Below are 17633 nucleotides of genomic sequence, written 5' to 3'. Positions count from 1 at the left end.
CTATCAATGAATGGTAGCTTAAAGAGGTCCAAATAGACTACGATTCAGAGAGGGATGAGCCCATCTTCAGTGAGCACAAACCAAGGGCCCCTTCCATGCCTGGCACGCTCAAGCATGGGGGCATGGACGGGCAGGAAAGCAAGTCTGCTACAGGCAGAGAAATTTGCTGGGAGAAAGAAACTGAGTGTTTTAAGAGCTGATGTGTGGACTCAAAACGGGAGGAGTCCCAAACACAGAGTTGGACATCACTGTCTGCCAACTCTCTCCCACAGAAACGTACTGAGTAAATGGTGGCCAGGAAGTCAGGAAATAATACAGAAAAGCAGAGAAATTTGGGGGTGTCATGGTGCTTAAAACCAACCCTGATTGGTAGACAGGGGTTGATCCCACACTTCAGACATTTGAAACCAGAGGTGAACCAAATTAACTAGAGAGGCAACCCCAAGTCCTTATTCAGCTTAACTGATGATTCGATTGAAGAGATCAAATCCTAGTCCAAGACACCTGACTCACAAAAGGGTAAGCATTTCCTGGGGAAAAAATGAGTATTTCTTTCAGTCTCCACTGCTCTGTTATACATCGACTACAACATTTAATTAAAAATAAAAGAAAAACTTTAAGACATGTGAATAAGGCAGAAAATCTGAAGCATAATTGAGAGGGAAAAATAGCCAACAGAAATAGGCCCACAGGTGACTCAGAACTGTCATGAGCAAATAAAGACTTTAAGTGTCCTAAAATATGTTAATATTTTTAGAGGGCTGTATGGATAAAATGGATGACAATATAAAAAATTTCAGCAGACAAATGAACCCCCCCAAAAAAAAAACAATGGAAATTATAGAACTAAAAAATATAGTACCAGAGTAAAGAATTTTAGTGAGTGGGCTTAACAGAACAACAAAACAACGAAAAAAGCAGAGGGTGAGAGAAATATGAGACAATATCAAACAGTCTAACATACATGTAATTGGAGTCCCAGAGAAGAAGAGAAAGAGAATGGGTTAGAAGAAATATTTGGAGAGATATTAGCTGAACTTCTTTCCAAAAGTGATAAATGACATCAACACATGGGTCTAAGAATTAGACCACAGTCTCTGTCCACTTCAGCTTTCCCTGTGTCACACTTCCCCTCACGACTGGTAGAATTGGAGTGGCTGCAGCAATTCTGGAGATGCAAAGGGAGGTTATATTTAGCTTTAGTTTGGGTCTAATAGGATAAGTATGCGTGGTTCACTATCACTTTCGTGTAAAGTTAACTTATTGCTAGCTAGTCTAGGGTAGAAATGATTTCCAGGAAAATTCCTCCCCACTGTTCCAACTTACCTGGCTTGGTGACACAAATATCACTACATATGTGCCTTGTGCAGCTCATTCCTTTTATCTCATAGGAGAAAAACCTGCCTGCACAAGACCCAAACCTATTAACACCTGTGATAGTTTGCAATAGTTTTCTTGTCTTTTCAGGGTCATTGGTGGTGTTTTTTAAGCATGCATATCAACTGGATTTTTCTTTGAAGAGTCCAGTTATAGACAGATGCCATTATAAATTTGTCCAAGCCCTCCAGTTTGGATATAACAATATCATAAGGACTCTAACGTGTTTTTAAAGTTTCAAGAGAGAAACCCAAACACAATAGGAATGCAAAAAAAAATATTCAAAAAGTTAATAATTAAATTTGCCAATTTAACTGCAATTTGAAAAGATGTTTTGGAACGTTTCGATAAAACAACTGAGGAAGTATAGATCCCCTGTATGGACATGCGTGGAAAGTACCCTTTCTGACACTTTAAAATATGTTAAAGTACTGAGAGAAAATACACATAAAAAGTAACAGAATATTTAAAAAGCAATAAAGATGAAAAATGAACAACAGAAATTATTCCAATATTGAAAAAGCGAATTTTAATAACAAAAAGTTTAGATTCTACCAAAAGTAATAAATCATTAAGACAGAGAAATAAATTTCTAATAGAAATAATAGATTCTTGAATGATTTGCTATCCAATTCATAGTGAGAAGTAAATCACAGGAACACACTGAAAAAAGATTTCAATTTTTTTGCTTCTGTGGTTCTGAATACTGACACTGATAAAGATAATGTAAAACTCCTAACGTGTCACTACAACACGACATTGATGACCATCTGCTTAATGGAGGATGTCAGTTCAAAGGATATTTAAGAATAGTCACTCGCAAAACACACCTTGAAATCTTAAAACTCATGTGTGAAACTCAGTAACTGAGATTGTCCCAATTTTAACAACAATCCTAAAACTTTACATAACATCACCAATAATAAGTTGTGAGGTTAAAATTAATTAGCTAAATAATTAATCAATCTTTTCTACACTGGCTATAATACATTAATGTTGATCACAGATGCTGGAGGAAAGACCCAATTACCAGTCTGTCCTCTCTTTTTAAATATATTTAAAGATTGTTGTCATATAATGAGGAAAACAAAGACTATGCAGCCAGGAAATATAGAGGGGAAAAGAGGTGGTTCAGACAGTTAATTAATAAAATATTATGTTACTTTTCTGAACTTTTTAACGTGTATGTTAGTAAATATATAATTGACGGTGATTTTTTTCTCTCCTAAATATTCACCTCGTATCTAACTCCACAGCCGTAATTTCATGTTATTTGTTATTAAAGTGGGCCCCCCACATAATACAAGCTTTGGGCCTCACAAAACCTCGAGTCCAGCCTGGTCGCCATGTACATCAGCTGTGGTCCCAGTGACAGTGGGGGTGGGAGGACGCGAGGATATAGTTGTTTTAAATAAATCACCAATATCTCTTATTTTTTGCTGGTTTTGTTTTTATGATTCTCGTTTTTGTCCTGAAAGGGCGGTTCAAAAGGCGAATCTTCAGTTTTGTCAAGTTTGCCAATCTGGTTTCACTGTTCAATAATTAAAGCCAGAGGGCAAGACTTCGGGCAAAACCATGTCTAATGATCAGAAAGATTTTCACACACAAATGTGGGACCACAAAACTGAAACTGCCAGGAGTCATATAAAACAACAGAGAAAATGTGAGTTGTTCTGTACAGAAGGAGGTCAGAGGGTTGCCCAGCCCCTCATAGAACCACAGTGGCCACCCCACCAGGAGGGACCCCTGGGATCATTTATCTTTAATAATTTTATGGTGGAAACAGCAAAAACATCTGTTTGGACAGCTGGGCCCACACATCAGAAGCCCTCCTGAGGAGATAAGGAGATCCTGTTTTAATCCAACTTAACAATTAACACAGAGAAATCCTGTGTCGGCAGTGCGGTAGACACAACACACTATTTTATCGTGGAAAAACTGGTAACAACAAAAATCTACAGAGTGCTTCCTCTGTGCCACTTCGCTAGGTGTTTCATCGATGGGTGACAGGTTTGACCCTTGCACAAGCCTCAGAGGGAGGTGTTACTGTCATCCCCAGTCTTCACAGGTGTAAACAGGCCTGGAGAGACGCAGGCCGGAAGCGCGAGAGCAGGGACTGGAGCCCCCACCCCCACCCCGGCCCCAGCCCCAGCCCCAGCCCCAGCCAGGCTCCTTCTGCCACCACAGCCCTGTGCTTCCATCCTCTCTCCCAGTCAATGCACTGGGTGAATTTCACTAAGGTAGCTTCTGCAAAACTCTTCCATGTTCTCCCAGGTGAGTACTATACATCCTCAGGAGCTGATTCAAGCAACTCCATGACCAAAAGACCACAAGGAGGCAGCTTGGAAAGTGCAAAAGATGAGTTACTACAGTGAGAAGACAAAGGTTCCCGGCTTCTAGAAATGCGCTGCTTGCCAGCTCGGACCTGGTTTTCACTCCCTCAATCGCCCTTTCTTCCATGAACAAACAAGGATTTCCACAGGCTGTGTTTATACAGACCTAATAATGAGGCAGGCACCACTCTAAATGCTTATAGACATTAACTTACTGAATCTTCACAACCCTATCACTACCCCACTTCACAGATGGGGAAACTGAGGCATGGAGAGGTTAAGTAATGTGCCCACGGCCAGGATTTGAGCCCAGGCGGAATGGCTCCCAGACTCTTCACTCCCGGCCATTGTGCGTGTGCCTTATACATACATGTACAGGATAACTGTTAGGCCTTTCGGAGAGTAGTCTACGTGAGTGCTTCTCAAAGCATGGGACTTGTTAGAAATGTAAATTCTCAGCCCCCCACAGACCACTGGATCAGAAAGTCTGGGGGTCTGGGGATGGGACCCAGCACTCTGTGCTCAACAAGACATCTGGGTAATTGTTCTGCTTGCTAAAATGTGAGAACCACTGTTCTAAATGATTTCTAAGTTTCTTTCTGGAACTGAGCTAAGGACGGAAGAGGACAAAGAGAGAAGTACCATGTTTCCCCTAAAATAAGACCTAGCTGGACAATCAGCTCTAATGCGTCTTTTGGAACAAAAATTAATATAAGACCCAGTCTTATTTTACCATAATGTAAGACCAGGTATGATATAATATAATATAATATAATATAATATAATATAACATAACATAATACCGGGTCTTATATTAATTTTTGCTCCAAAAGACGCACTAGAGCTGATTGTCCGGCTAGGTCTTATTTTGGGGGAAACACAGTAAGAGATAAAATGATGAACAAAGGGAGAAACCGAGACTGTGGGAACACACTTCTTCACAGACAAACAGATGTCTGTCGTTATGGAGCTGCTCAGCTCCAAGGAAAGCAGCCAAGGGACAAGCAGCCTTGAGCAAGCAGAAGTCCAGAGGCAGAAGTAAGCAGGACATTAGAGCTGAGTGTGTGAGGATTGAGCCACTGGTGAAACCTGGCTAATCTCACCCTCCCCCCAGCCCCACCTCTCGCAGTCAGTGCGGCTTTCACCATCCTTGACTCTTTCCACGCCAGCATGAAAGTTGTTGGCCATGTTAAGAAAAGTGCCAGCACCCCTGAGTGGGAAGTATCCCCAGAGACCACTTCTGAAGAAGGAGGTAACAGTTGTTCCACTACCAACCAAAGGGCCCCGTCAAAAGAACAAATAAAACACATGTTCCCTAACAAATAATCCAGGCTGACCAGGGAAGGGGTGACAGCACACAGGAAAGGTTTCAGCACCTGGGGCTTCCTGGGCGGGTGGCGGGACCCGGAAGTGTAGACAGCTGGTGCTCTAGGACGTGAACTTTGCAATGGGAGCGAGCATAGGGGGACCCAGGGGATACATTCTCCCTGCCTCCCTCCTGAAGAATGCTCTGAGAAGACTTATGTCCGTGCAGCCTGCCCGGTGATGGTCCATGGGACCAACCAACCAGCTGACCTTTCTGGTGAGGCTGGGACAGATGAGTTACAGACCACTTCTCTGCTTTCCCTCCTTTTCTGCTTAATCCCTTTACTCCTCCCTCTGAATTCTCTGGAATTTCCACACACATACACCTCAATAAAGGGTTAGCTCATTATATCTGTTCTTCAATTTTAAAAAAAGTATATCAAGAAAACTGAACTGGAGGTCTACATATAAAGTTAGTCAAATCTCCAATGAGTTAGCCATGGAAAGATGACAGAAAACAGCCCTTCCTGTCATCATGCCTCGCCTGCAAATGGAAAGTAAACTGCCTGGAAGAGACAGAGTCTTGGGATAAAGGCCAATGTCCTAGCGAGGCAAGAGTTCCCGCAGAGAGGCAGTGACCAGAAAAGTCAAAGCGTGCGGTGAGTTGGACTAAAGATGGAATTTAGTGATCAGTGAGCAAAGTTTTGCAAATCTGGATGTAAGCAATATAAAAGTTTCAAGCAAATGCTGAAGTTAGGTCTGGCTGCAAATGACAGAACATTGTCAAAATCAACTTTTTCAAAACTCTGGATATTAACCCAAAGGTTTACAATAATTTAAAGAGATTTATTTTTTAAAAAATAACAATCTTGGTAAGAACTGTGAGCTTTGTAGCATTTTAACTTTCCCTCGGCCCATCGTCCTGTGTTCATATAACTTTCCCCTTCCCTTGAGATGTAGGGGCGTGGAGTGTCCCCAAAAGCCCCATTCGCAGACACTGTCATTATTTGTCCTGTCTGGAAGTTCCCTAGAAATCCCAGTTGCCGAATATGACGAAGAACAGATGTTCCATTTTTCAACAACAGAAAAATTGTTAGACGTGTAAAGACACAGGAAATGTGGCCCACAGGGGAAAATGCAGTCCGACAGTGCCCCCCGAGGAAGCCCAGATGTTGAACTTACTAAGTAAAGATGTTAGGTCAGCTATTATAAATATATTCAAAGAACTCATGGAGACAAGGTCTGAAAGTGTGAGAACTATGTTATACCAAATAGACGATATCAATAAAGAGACAGAAATTATTTTGTTAAAAAGTATATAAATTCTGGAGCTGAAAAGTACAATAACCACAATGCGAAACTGACTAGTGAGGCTCGATAGCAGATTTGAAGACAGGTCAGTGGAGATTCTCCAGGCTGCAGAAGAGAAATTGTCTCAGTCAGCCAAGGGGCTATAACAGAATGCCATAGACTGGGGGGCTTAAACAACAGACATTGAGTTCTCACAGTTCTGGAGGCTGGGAGTCCCAGGCAAGGGTACCAGTGTGGTTGCGTTCTTGGCGAGAGCTCTCTTCCTGCCTGCAGACAGCTGCCTTCTTGCTGAGTCCTCACCTGGCAGAGAGAGGGAGACAGAGACAGAGAGAGAGAGCTCTGATCCCTTCGTCCCCTTATAAGGACACTAATCCCATTACAGGGCCCACCCCCACGACCTCATCTACTTCTCAAAGGATACATTGCTTATATCCAGACATGCTAAACCTCATTAGCTCTCAAAGGCCCCACCTCCATCTAAAGACCATCCTATTAGGAATCAGGGCTTCAACATATGAATTTGGAGAGGGCACAAACATTCAGTCCACAACAGAAAGAAAAAAGAATTTTTAAATAATGGACAGGGCCTCAGAGATCTGTGGGACACCATCAAGTATACCAGCATAGACATCTGGAAGTCCCTGAAGGTGTTTCTGCCACAGGACATTTGTACCTACTGCTCCTCGGCCTTAATTGTTCTTCCTTTATCTGTCAGCACGGCTCACTCACTTCCTTCCTCCAGGTCTCTGCTCAGATACGACCTCAACACAGACCTTTCCTGTCCTCCCACAGAAAACAGCAACTCCCCACCCCTCCTCACCCCTCACATGCACTTCTAGTCCTCCTACCCTGCTTGGCTTGTCTCCATGGCTGTCATCTACTTGTTTATTGGGTTGTGGTCTTCTCCCTCTACTGGAGGTGAGTGCCAGGAAAGCAGAGAGTTTGCTGTGTTGTTCACATCACCAGCTCCCGGCACAGTCCTGGTACCCAAACAGATGCTCAACCAATATTTTTGAATGAATGAATGAACTCTATCAGCCATAAAAATGCCTATGTACTTTGATCCAGTCAACTCACTCCTGGGAATTTAAGCAAACAGCTCAAGAGAAGGGAAAAGTTATGTGAATGCAAGTGTTTGTTGCCATAGAGCCGTGTATGTCAAAGTTCATTACCAAAATCATGGGGAAGGCTAGTAATGAAAACAGCATGTGGAGTCAGGTTGGTAGGAAAGGTTTCTCAGAAAAGAGTTGTGAGCAGAATCTTGAAGGAAGTGGCAGGTTTGGTTTAGCGGAAGACAGACTCTGGCCAAAGATTCAGGGAGAGGAAAGGATCTTAGAGAATGAAACCTAAAGGACACCTGTCACCTGCATCAAGGGTTCCAGTGAGAATGGAGTTTGAGGACCAGAGAGAAGTTGGTGGAGGGTGGGGCTAGAAGGTCACAGAACACACCCCAAATTCAGTACAAATACAACTGAGCTCCCTTCTCAATAAATATCGGAGAATCCCCAGGTGTAGTAAATGTAAAGTTTGCATCCTGCAAAATACCTGTTTTAAAATATCTGCAAATGCGTAAAATATCTGCGATTTGCTTTTCCAGATCAGCTAAGTTATTCTGCAGCTCCTGGCAGATCCTGTCAAACACACGCCCACCTGGGTTTCTGATACAGAACCCAGGATCAGCAGGGATGGGGCAGGACTTCTCCAGCTAGCAAACGCCTCCACGCCTGTTAAGGGATCCCGTATCAGATCATTTGGGGGTTGTTAGTGTGTTTGCAACTCCATCAGAAAAGATTTGAGCAGAAAGAATGTAACTTGAACAGAAAGAATGAAAAGTCACTCCTGTAGATGAGAAAAGTCCTTAGATGGCAAAACTTTTCAGGTAAAAGTATTTGAGAACACAACAATAACAACAAAATTCTCAGGGCATGGGCTAAGTTGACCAAAGGACATTTTGGGAGCTTTGTCTTAACCAATGAGCAAATTGTTCAGACACACGTAACTCTGAGCAGTCTGTGAATTTACAAACCCCCACTCATTTACTTGATGAGTCTTTATGGGGACCTGTGTGGAATCAGGCACGCTATTGGTCTCAGATCATGTGTCCTCATAAAGCCTAGAAGAGCATAGTTTCTGTTCAGCATGTCTAGAGACAAAAAGGTGTACAGGTCCCAAGTCCCTTACCTGAAACTCTTGTGATGCTTTGCAATTCAGAATATTCTGGATTTCCAAAAGCGAAAAAGGTGCTCAGAGCTTGTATTTCATAGCAGCCCCAGTGAGGTCGACAGCAGCACCTGTAATCAAACACATCGGTCAATAAATACTCTATGCAGCCTCCGTTGAGGTTTGCTGCAAAGTTAAGGAACACTTCCTGTTTTAGAGCTTTCTGGATTTTAGAATTGCGGATAAGGGGTGGTGGATTGTGGAAATGAGGTCTATTTCCAGAAAGGCTTAAAATGACTGGGAAGAGAGAACGCATGTAACACAGCAATTGGGATCACAGGACTTCACATACTCAGGCTTTCAGCCCCAGACTGCCTGTGACATTCACAAACAACACGTGTGGCTGGCCGAGGGAAGGAAACATCTGTGACTTGTGATCACCGAGTCTTTTCAGAAGAGAGGATGATGAAGAAGACCTTTGGTTTGCTGCCAATCGAAGCTGGAGAAAACAGGGTGGAAGGGTTACTCCAGAGACGTGGTTTGGAGAGATCAGTGTCTGCTCGGGAAAGAGGCAGACACAGAGCAATGGCAGGTCTTCGATTCTGGGAGAGGAAATGTGGCAGGGCAAGAAGCCTGTTTCTGTGCTGTTTTGCATCAGAGTTTGTGATGTCAGGTCTTTCCTGTTTCCCCACCAAAACCATCAGCAAACTCCATACCTCATTAATATGTTACAAAGTTGTATTTAACTCCAGGATGCATTAAACCGCTGAGACCTGCTTCAAGGTGGGTGTGAACCAAGAACAGAGCAGTCCCTGTGATCGAGCCAGCCCACTCCCCCCCCGCCCCGTTCACACTCTCCCGCCCACCATCTATATCTCATGTCACTATTGAAATCTACAACACAGTTTGACATCCATGACGGAGCTCCTTGCTGGAAGACAGTTCTGTAAATACACTTTGGGACAGGAAGGCGTATATTGTTTTCCAACATAAGGGTATCTAAATGAGTTTACCAACAGTTGTACAAAGGAACTACCAAATAACAATTCAGAACAGGATACTGATAAGCTCCAAAGGAAGCCCTTCCAATTAATATGTAGTAGATCAAAATGAAGTGAGAATAAATATGCGGAAAGTGCCAATGTTGGAGATTCAGGAAGCCACCAAAAATTGGGTCATAAATGCTGGTGCTAGGTATGTATGAGCTCGGTGATTTGGAGGAATGAGAGGAGAAAAGTGGCACCCAGGGGGAGGATCTACATTTGAAGGCAAAGAGATGTAAGTCTGGCTCAGGAAGGATAGGGACACACTGTAAAGGGCCTAGGAAGACTTTTTTTCTTGGAAAAAAACCTCTTTGTAACTCTTCCACAAATAGGACAGAATAGATACGATGCTTCCCACTCTCTCCTGAAATTGTTATCAAAAGTAATTTGTTGTCCTTCTCCCTCTGGCCCCTGGATCCAGCCTGCTCATTCACACTATTATCCAAAGCAGCACCTCTCCAGCTTTGTGTGTGAGTGGCCCACCTGGGCATCTTGTAACAAGGTAGTCTCTGATTCAATAGGTCTGGGGGCAGGGGGGCTCTGGGATTCTACATTTCCAACAGGCTCCCAGGGATGCTGCCTGAGGAGTACACTTGGAATAGTAAGGATCTAGGGTCTAATTCTCAAATTAGGGAGAGACGGATTTCAGACCCCCCCCCCACCACCAGGAGCACTCTCAGACTCCTTCTACGCTTCCGACCTGCCCCATGATGTACACAGACCCACGTGGTCCAAGGGCCTCAAGTCATGCACTTTCCATCCAAAGCTTCTGCTGGATTCACTGCCTGCAGCCTGACTAATGGCAGAGATAAAAGATTATTAAGGAGAGAACCAAGATGGTGGAGTAGATAAACACTGTGCCAGCTTCCTTCAGTGAACACATTAAAATTACAAGTAAATTAGAACAATCAACCTGGAAAACCATCTGAAGTTTGGCTGAACAGAAGATTTATAACTAAGAATATAAAGAAGAAGCCATGTCGAGACTGGTAGGAGGGGCAGAGACACGGAACAGGCTGGTCCCAAACCTCTGTGTGGCAGTTGAGAATCATGAGGGATACCTCAGCCATGGAGGTTTTTCCCAGAAGATCAAGGAGCCCTGGCCCCACACCAAACTCCCCAACCCAGAGTACTGGTGCCAGGAAGAGTAGCCCCTGCAACATCTGGCTGTGGAAAACAGTGACCATCTGACCATCTGGGTGGGACGGGCAGCTGAGAGAAACCCATACATCCTCTTAAATAGACCACGTACAAACTCACTCACTCACAGGCTCTCACCCTGGCTTCTGGCACAGGGAAGGTGACTCGGGAGGTGTCAGAGGCAAATGGGGTTGGTGGAGGGGGCGGGGGCAGACTGAGATGTGTGGATTCGGAGTGAGAGCTGGAGGACAGTCACCAATTTTCCCTGTGAAGGGGCCTCCTCTTGTGCGGCCAGCAGGTAGGCACCATCTTTCCTGTGTTGAGCCCGCCCCAAAGGCCAAATATGAATCTGATTGGCCTGTGAGCTCTGCTGCTCCACCCTGCTGACTCCTTAGGACCCCACCCCACCCAACTCCCCCAGTGCCAGAGGCACTTTGTCCATGAGCAGCCAGCCCCTCCCACATTGCACTGTTTCTTGAAGAACTACCAGAGTCTGCAGGCCCCCGGCAGGCAGCAACTGGCCTCAGTGTGTTCTGAGACTTTTGCTGAGTAGCTCCAGGCTCAGCCCTGGCACAAAATCAGCATCTACATTAACCTAGTGACCTTGACAACTCTTCTTACTGTAGTGACTGCCTAAGACCTTTGCCTCATCCAACTTGCATACTCCATGAGACTTTATCAGTAGCTGAAACTTAAGGGAGCCAGCAGGTGGCAGCAGGTCTCAGGGAGACCTTGTTTTTCGTGGAGCTACCGCAGCTTCAGTTCGCAGCATTGCCTCTTCCACATGCCTCCAGGTCCAGCACAGGCAGTGAACAACCATAGATCACTTTGTAGCTCCTACCAGGTAGTCCCTGGCTGGTCACAAGCAGTGGGTAACCTGTGCCTGCACTGGAGCCCCTCCCAAGAGGCCCCAGAACCAACATACTTGGAGGTTGGTTTCAGAAGAGCACCGCCTAATTAGCCCCACAAGCAGCTCACACAAAGCATGAGCTCAACAGGCACCAGAGCCCACAGGACAAATCACACTCAATGGGGTAAGCCCCCTGCACAATAGCCCATAAGCTATGGACGTGGCCAAACCCCACAGCCAATCAGCCTGAGGGTCAACCCCACCCACTGATGTGCCAATAGCAATCAAGGCTCAACCATAACAGAAGGGCACACACACAACACCCACAAAGGACACTCCTGGAGCACCCGGAACAGGTGACCAGGGAGACTATGCCAGAGCCCCATGGGGCACCTACTACATAAGGCCACCTGGCCAAGACTGGGAGACATAGAAGATCTTCCCAATACATAGAAACAAACACAGAGAGGCAATCTAAATGAGGAAACAAAGAAATACATCCCAAATAAAAGAACAGGAGAAAACTCCAGAAAAAGAACTAAATGAAATGGAGGCAAGCAATCTACCAGAGATAGGATTCTAAACAGCGCTTATAAGGATGCTCAAAGAACTTAGTGAGAACTTCAACAGAGAAATAGCAAGCATAAAAAAGGACACAGAAACCATAGAAAAGAACCAGTCAGAAGTGAAAAATACAATAACTGAAATGAAGAATGCACTAGCAAGAATCACCAGCAGACTAGACGAAGCAGAGGATCGAATCAGTGATTTTGAAGACAAGGTAGCATAAAACACACAATCAGAAAAGAAAAAAAGAATCCAAAAACATGAGGATAATTTGAGACCGCAGGAACAACATCAAGCTTAATGACATTCACATCACAGGGGTACCAGAAAGAGAAGAGAGAAATAAATGAATAGAGAACGTATTTGAAGAAATAATGACTGAAAACTTTCCTAACCTGGTGAAGGAAATAGACATACAAGCCCGGAAAGCACAGAGAGTCCCAAACATTATAAACCCAAACAGGCCCACAACAACACATATCATAATTAAAATGCCAAAAGTTAAAGACAAAGAGAGAATCCTAAAAGCAGCAAGAGAAAGGCAACCAGTAACTTATAAGGGAGCTCCCACAAGACTGTCAGCTAATTTCTCAATAGAAACTTTTCAGGCCAGAAGGAACTGGCACAAAATATTCAAAGTGCTGAAAAGTGAAGACCTACAACCAAGGGTACTCTACACAGCAAGGCTTTCATTTAAAATCAAAGGACAGATAAAGTGCTTCCCACACAAGAAAAAGTTAAAAGAGTTCATCATCACCAAAACAGTATTACAAGCAATGATCGAGTGTCTTCTTTAATATGGAAAAAAAAAAAGACTAAAGTATGAATAAAATGGCAATAGCTACATATCTATCAACAATTACTTTCAATGTAAAGGGGTTAAATGCTCCAATCAAAAGACATACGATATATGGTGATGAAAGAACTGACTCTGGGTGGTGAACACACAATGTGATATATAGATGATGTATTCCAGAATTGTACACCTGAAACCTATGTAACTTTACTAACAATTGTCACCCCAATAAAGTCTAATTTAAAAACAAAGACATAGGAGAGTAGAATGGATAAGAAAACAAAACCCATACATATGCTGCCTACAAAAGACTCACTTCAGATTGAAAGACATGCAGGGATGGAAAGTAGAGATGGAAAAAGATATTTCATGAAAATAAAAACAAGAAAAATAAAAGCTGGAGTAGCAATACTTACACCAGACAAAACAGACTTTAAAGCAAAGACTTTAAAGAGACATAGAGGGACCCAATAATCCCACTTCTGGGTATTTATCCAAAGAAACCCCAAATGCTACATCAAGGGCATATGTGTACCCATATGTTCATTGCAGCATTGTTTACAATGGCCAAGATGTGGAGGCAGCCTGGATGTCCATCGATAGATGGATGGATAAAGAAGAGGTGGTACATATATACAATGGAATGTTGCTCAGCCATGGAAGGAAATGGGTTCTTGCCATCTGCAGTGGCATGGATGAAACTGGAGGGTATTGTGTTGATTAAAGTATGTCAGACAGAGAAAGCCAGATGCAACAAGATTTCACTTGTATAAGGACTCTAAAGAACAAAATAAGCAAACAAAACAGAAACAAACTCATAGATACAGAGAACATTTTGATGGTTGCCAGACAGGAAGGGGTTGGGGGTGTGGGTGAAAAAGGGGAAGGGAGTAAGAGGTACAAATTGGTTGTTACACAGTAGTCATGGGGATGTAGGATATAGAATAAGGAACATATGTGAATAATATTGTAATAACTATGTATGGTGTCAGAGGGGTACTAGATTTGTTGGGGTGATAGATGGGAGGGGGTTGGGGGGCAGAGTGAGAAAGGTGAAGGGATTAAGAAGTAGAAATTGGGGGTGGCCGGTTAGTTCTGTTGATTAGAGCAGGTGCTCTTAACAAGGTCGCCGGTTCAATTCCTACATGGGCCAGTGAGCTGCGCCCTCCACAACTAGATTGAAGACAACTTGAGCTGAGCTGCCGCTAAGCTGCCGCTGAGCTGCCAGTGGGCAGCCGGATGGCTCAGTTGGTTAGAGTGCAGTGCTCTTAACAACAAGGCTGCTGGTTCGATTCTTGCATGGGATGGTGGGATGCGCCCTCCACAACTAGATTGAAGGACAACTTGACTTGGAGCTGATGGGTCCTGGAAAATACACACTGTTACCCAATAAAATTAAAATAAAATAAAAAAAGAAGTAGAAATTGGTAGTTACAAAATAGTCATGGGGATGTAAAGCATAGGGAATATAGTCAATGACACGGTAATAACTATGTATAGTGCCAGGTGGGTACTAGACTAATTCGGGGGATCAGTGCATAAATTATATAAATGTCTAACCATTATGCTGTACACCTGAAACTTTTATGTAAAATAATATTGAATGTCAACTGTAATTGAAAAATTTAAAAAGGGAGGGGGGAAAGATGAAGGGGAATAAGAGACTCAAATTTCCAGGTATAAAACAAGTCATGGGGATGTAATGTACAGCACAGGGAATATAGTCAGTAATATTGTGATAGTGTGGGATGGTGTCAGCTGGTTGCTGGACTTATCATGGTGATCACTTCTTTAGGAATATAAAAGTTGAATAACTATGGTGTACCCCTGAAACTAATATAATATTGTGTGTTAGCTATATTTTAATAGAAATCTTTTAAAAAAATAAAGATGTTATAAAAATTTTTAAAAGATTATTAAACAACGAGGGTTTTGTTTTTGTTGTTGTTTGAATACAATTACAAAAATGTCCAATAACTTCCTCTGCCTCCTCTCACCAAACCCAAAGGTATAACATCCAGGAAGCAAACGCGGGGACGATCTCTGTCTGTCAGTCTTACAATTTAACCAGAGGAGTCCCTCTTTTGCACAAGCTTTGCCTCCTTTCCCACTCTCTGGCCCTCTGTTCAAACCCCACAGCCTCGGCCTTCCACTCCCCACATCAACATTTCTCCTGGGCAAGCCCCCAGCGGACATACCAACTGCATGGTCACTGTGCTGAGCGGTCCCTGAGTCCATGGCAGACCCTTTTGAGACCAGAGATGAGTGTTGTGGACCCCAAGCCACAGCGGCCATGCACAGCTCATTAGACCATTGGGTTGCTTTGGCAGCACTAATGTTTACACGTAGTTGAGGATTTCCTCTCCTTACCCCTCACATGCATGCAGAGAAAACCTCCCTACCCAAGTAGAATGGAAGCAACTCTCAGACAAATCCGGTCCCCTCATACAGCCAATGATCAGCAGTCTAATAGTCACAGGACCTCGTCTGAGGCTGAATCGTGGCAGGATTCAGCCAAGCATCTGTCGGTGAAGGTGAGAACTGTGGCCCCAGACTGTTGGAGGGTCAAGTCTGGGCCTCAGCCTCAGGCCAAGGGAGACGGGCCTGCTGAGATCTAGTGAATGCTTAGAGTCTTCTCCAGCACCCCGTCCCCAGGGGCAGGGCCCTGTGACAGCCTGAGGCACCGGACCAGTGTCTTTCGCGCTATGTGCTTCCAGGCAGAACACTGAAGCTCAACGCAGCCTTTTGCCTTGGATGTAAAATGAGGGTCCACTGCTTACCTCCCAGGCCACTGACAGGACAAAATGAGACAAACTATTGCATTTGAAACTGTGCTAGGTCAAAAGTTCTGTGCAAATGTTCCTTACGCTGATTACCCAACATGTTTTATTCCTTGCCTCAGGGGAAGGTGTCTCCACTTTCTGGGACCCAGTAATCCATTGTTGTGGGGGCAGCTGTCTTGTGTGTTGCAGGATGAGCAGGACCCATGGCCTCGATGTTCTAGATGCCAGTAATACACCCCATGCCAATGAGACGAGCAAAAATGTCCCTGAAAACAGGAACGGGAAGAGTCCTCCTCCCCATCCCGTGAGAGCCTCAGCCGCAGGGGACAGAAACCTCAGGGTTCATGCAGGTGCAGACAGACCTGCACATGCCAGCTGCCCGCCTCCCCGCCTCTCCTGCTTGTGAGAATACCATTCATTTTCTAAAGTGAGAGTTGTGGTCTCCCAGGCAACAGACACAAATGTGAAGGCCACGACAGAAGGGTATGGAAGAGAGGCATGAAAGAGAAGGGGAACGCGTGGGGCAGTAAAGAAGTACACCAGAAAGCAGTATTTAGACTTTGTCATTTGGACCTAGATTTTTATCAATGGTCACTAGTTCTTCTTTACCCTCTTTCCGATGATTCTGCTTTCTTTCTATTTGTTGTGAAGAAACTGAAGTGGAAACAGGAGGCCATTTGAGCAAGGCTGCGGTGGCCTTCCGGACTGAGCTGCAGCATGGCGTGCAGCCAGCCAGAAGCTCCTGACCTGGAACACGGACAGACTTCCTTCCACCTCCATGGCCTAAACCACACAATGGTGGTTTCACGGTGATAATTTAACAGTGCTTCTGCCGCTGCTGGGACCTCCTTAAAGTTGCAGATTTCCAAACTCTGTCTCTGAAGAGTCAGATTCACTGGGGCCTCCTAGGGCCCAGCGACGGTCCTCTTGACGCAGGTGGGGCCTGGAACACATCTAGAGAACAGAATCACTGCTCAGTTTCCTTCCAGGGCTCCTCAACTATACTTCACTTTGGAAAGAAAAATCAACTCTATACAAACATTTTGAGATTGATTTAAACACATTTTTTTTTTTTAAAGGAGGGCGCAGCTCACAGTGGCCCATGTGGGGATGGAACCGGCAACCTTGGTGTTATCAGCACCACGCTCTAACCAACTGAGCTAACCGGCCACCCCTAAAGACATTTTTAACAGTTGTATTCTGATAAATTTGGGTAGACAGAATATAATTACAGTGCTTTGAAGTCTTCCTCTGAGGGTTAAAGAAAGAAATAAAACAAAAATAAAATATAAAAAATAAAATAAATCAACTCCAGAAGTCTTAAAGAATAACGTAGACTATTCCATAGGAATTTTTGAAGAGGCAACAGTACTTCACATTACAAAGATTCTGAAATTCTCTCTCTCTCTCCCTCCCTCTCCCGCCCTCCCTCCATAACCTCCCTTTTGGCCCTGTGGCCCTCGCCTTTTCCACATTTGCCCCACAGGAAGGCTGCCTAGACTCTGCCTTCCGGTCCCGGGACACCACCCCCATCAGCATCCCACTAGGAAACAGTCTGGTCTCCGAGTCCTGCTGCTTTTCTGTCTTTGGGGGCTTGGGGTTCTATGCAATGAAGTATCCACTGTATTATCCTTAGACTATAGCCAGAAGTCCTAAAGTTAAGTTTACACTCATCAGTAAAAAGCCAGTGAAGACAAGGGTCCCATACGGGTTGGGAACCCCTGTTGGTTTTGAGGAAACATTGGTATCGATTAGATAGGGGGACCCCAAAGGACTACCACTATTTAAAACTAAAACAGTAATAGAAACACCTTAGAAGTTGGCTGGGTAGGAGGAAAACTCAACAAGGAGGTTTCACACGTTCTAAATGCTGCTCCTTGTAAACAAGTAGGTGAGGACAGAGCAGACCCAACTCACTGCTCCTGTGGGGGAAAGTGCCACCAGGCAACGGAGATGGAAATCACTAGA

This window comes from Rhinolophus ferrumequinum, chromosome 2, assembly GCF_004115265.2.
Source record: "Rhinolophus ferrumequinum isolate MPI-CBG mRhiFer1 chromosome 2, mRhiFer1_v1.p, whole genome shotgun sequence".
Lineage (NCBI taxonomy): Eukaryota > Metazoa > Chordata > Mammalia > Chiroptera > Rhinolophidae > Rhinolophus > Rhinolophus ferrumequinum.
Note: the sequence above shows the minus strand (reverse complement) of the source record.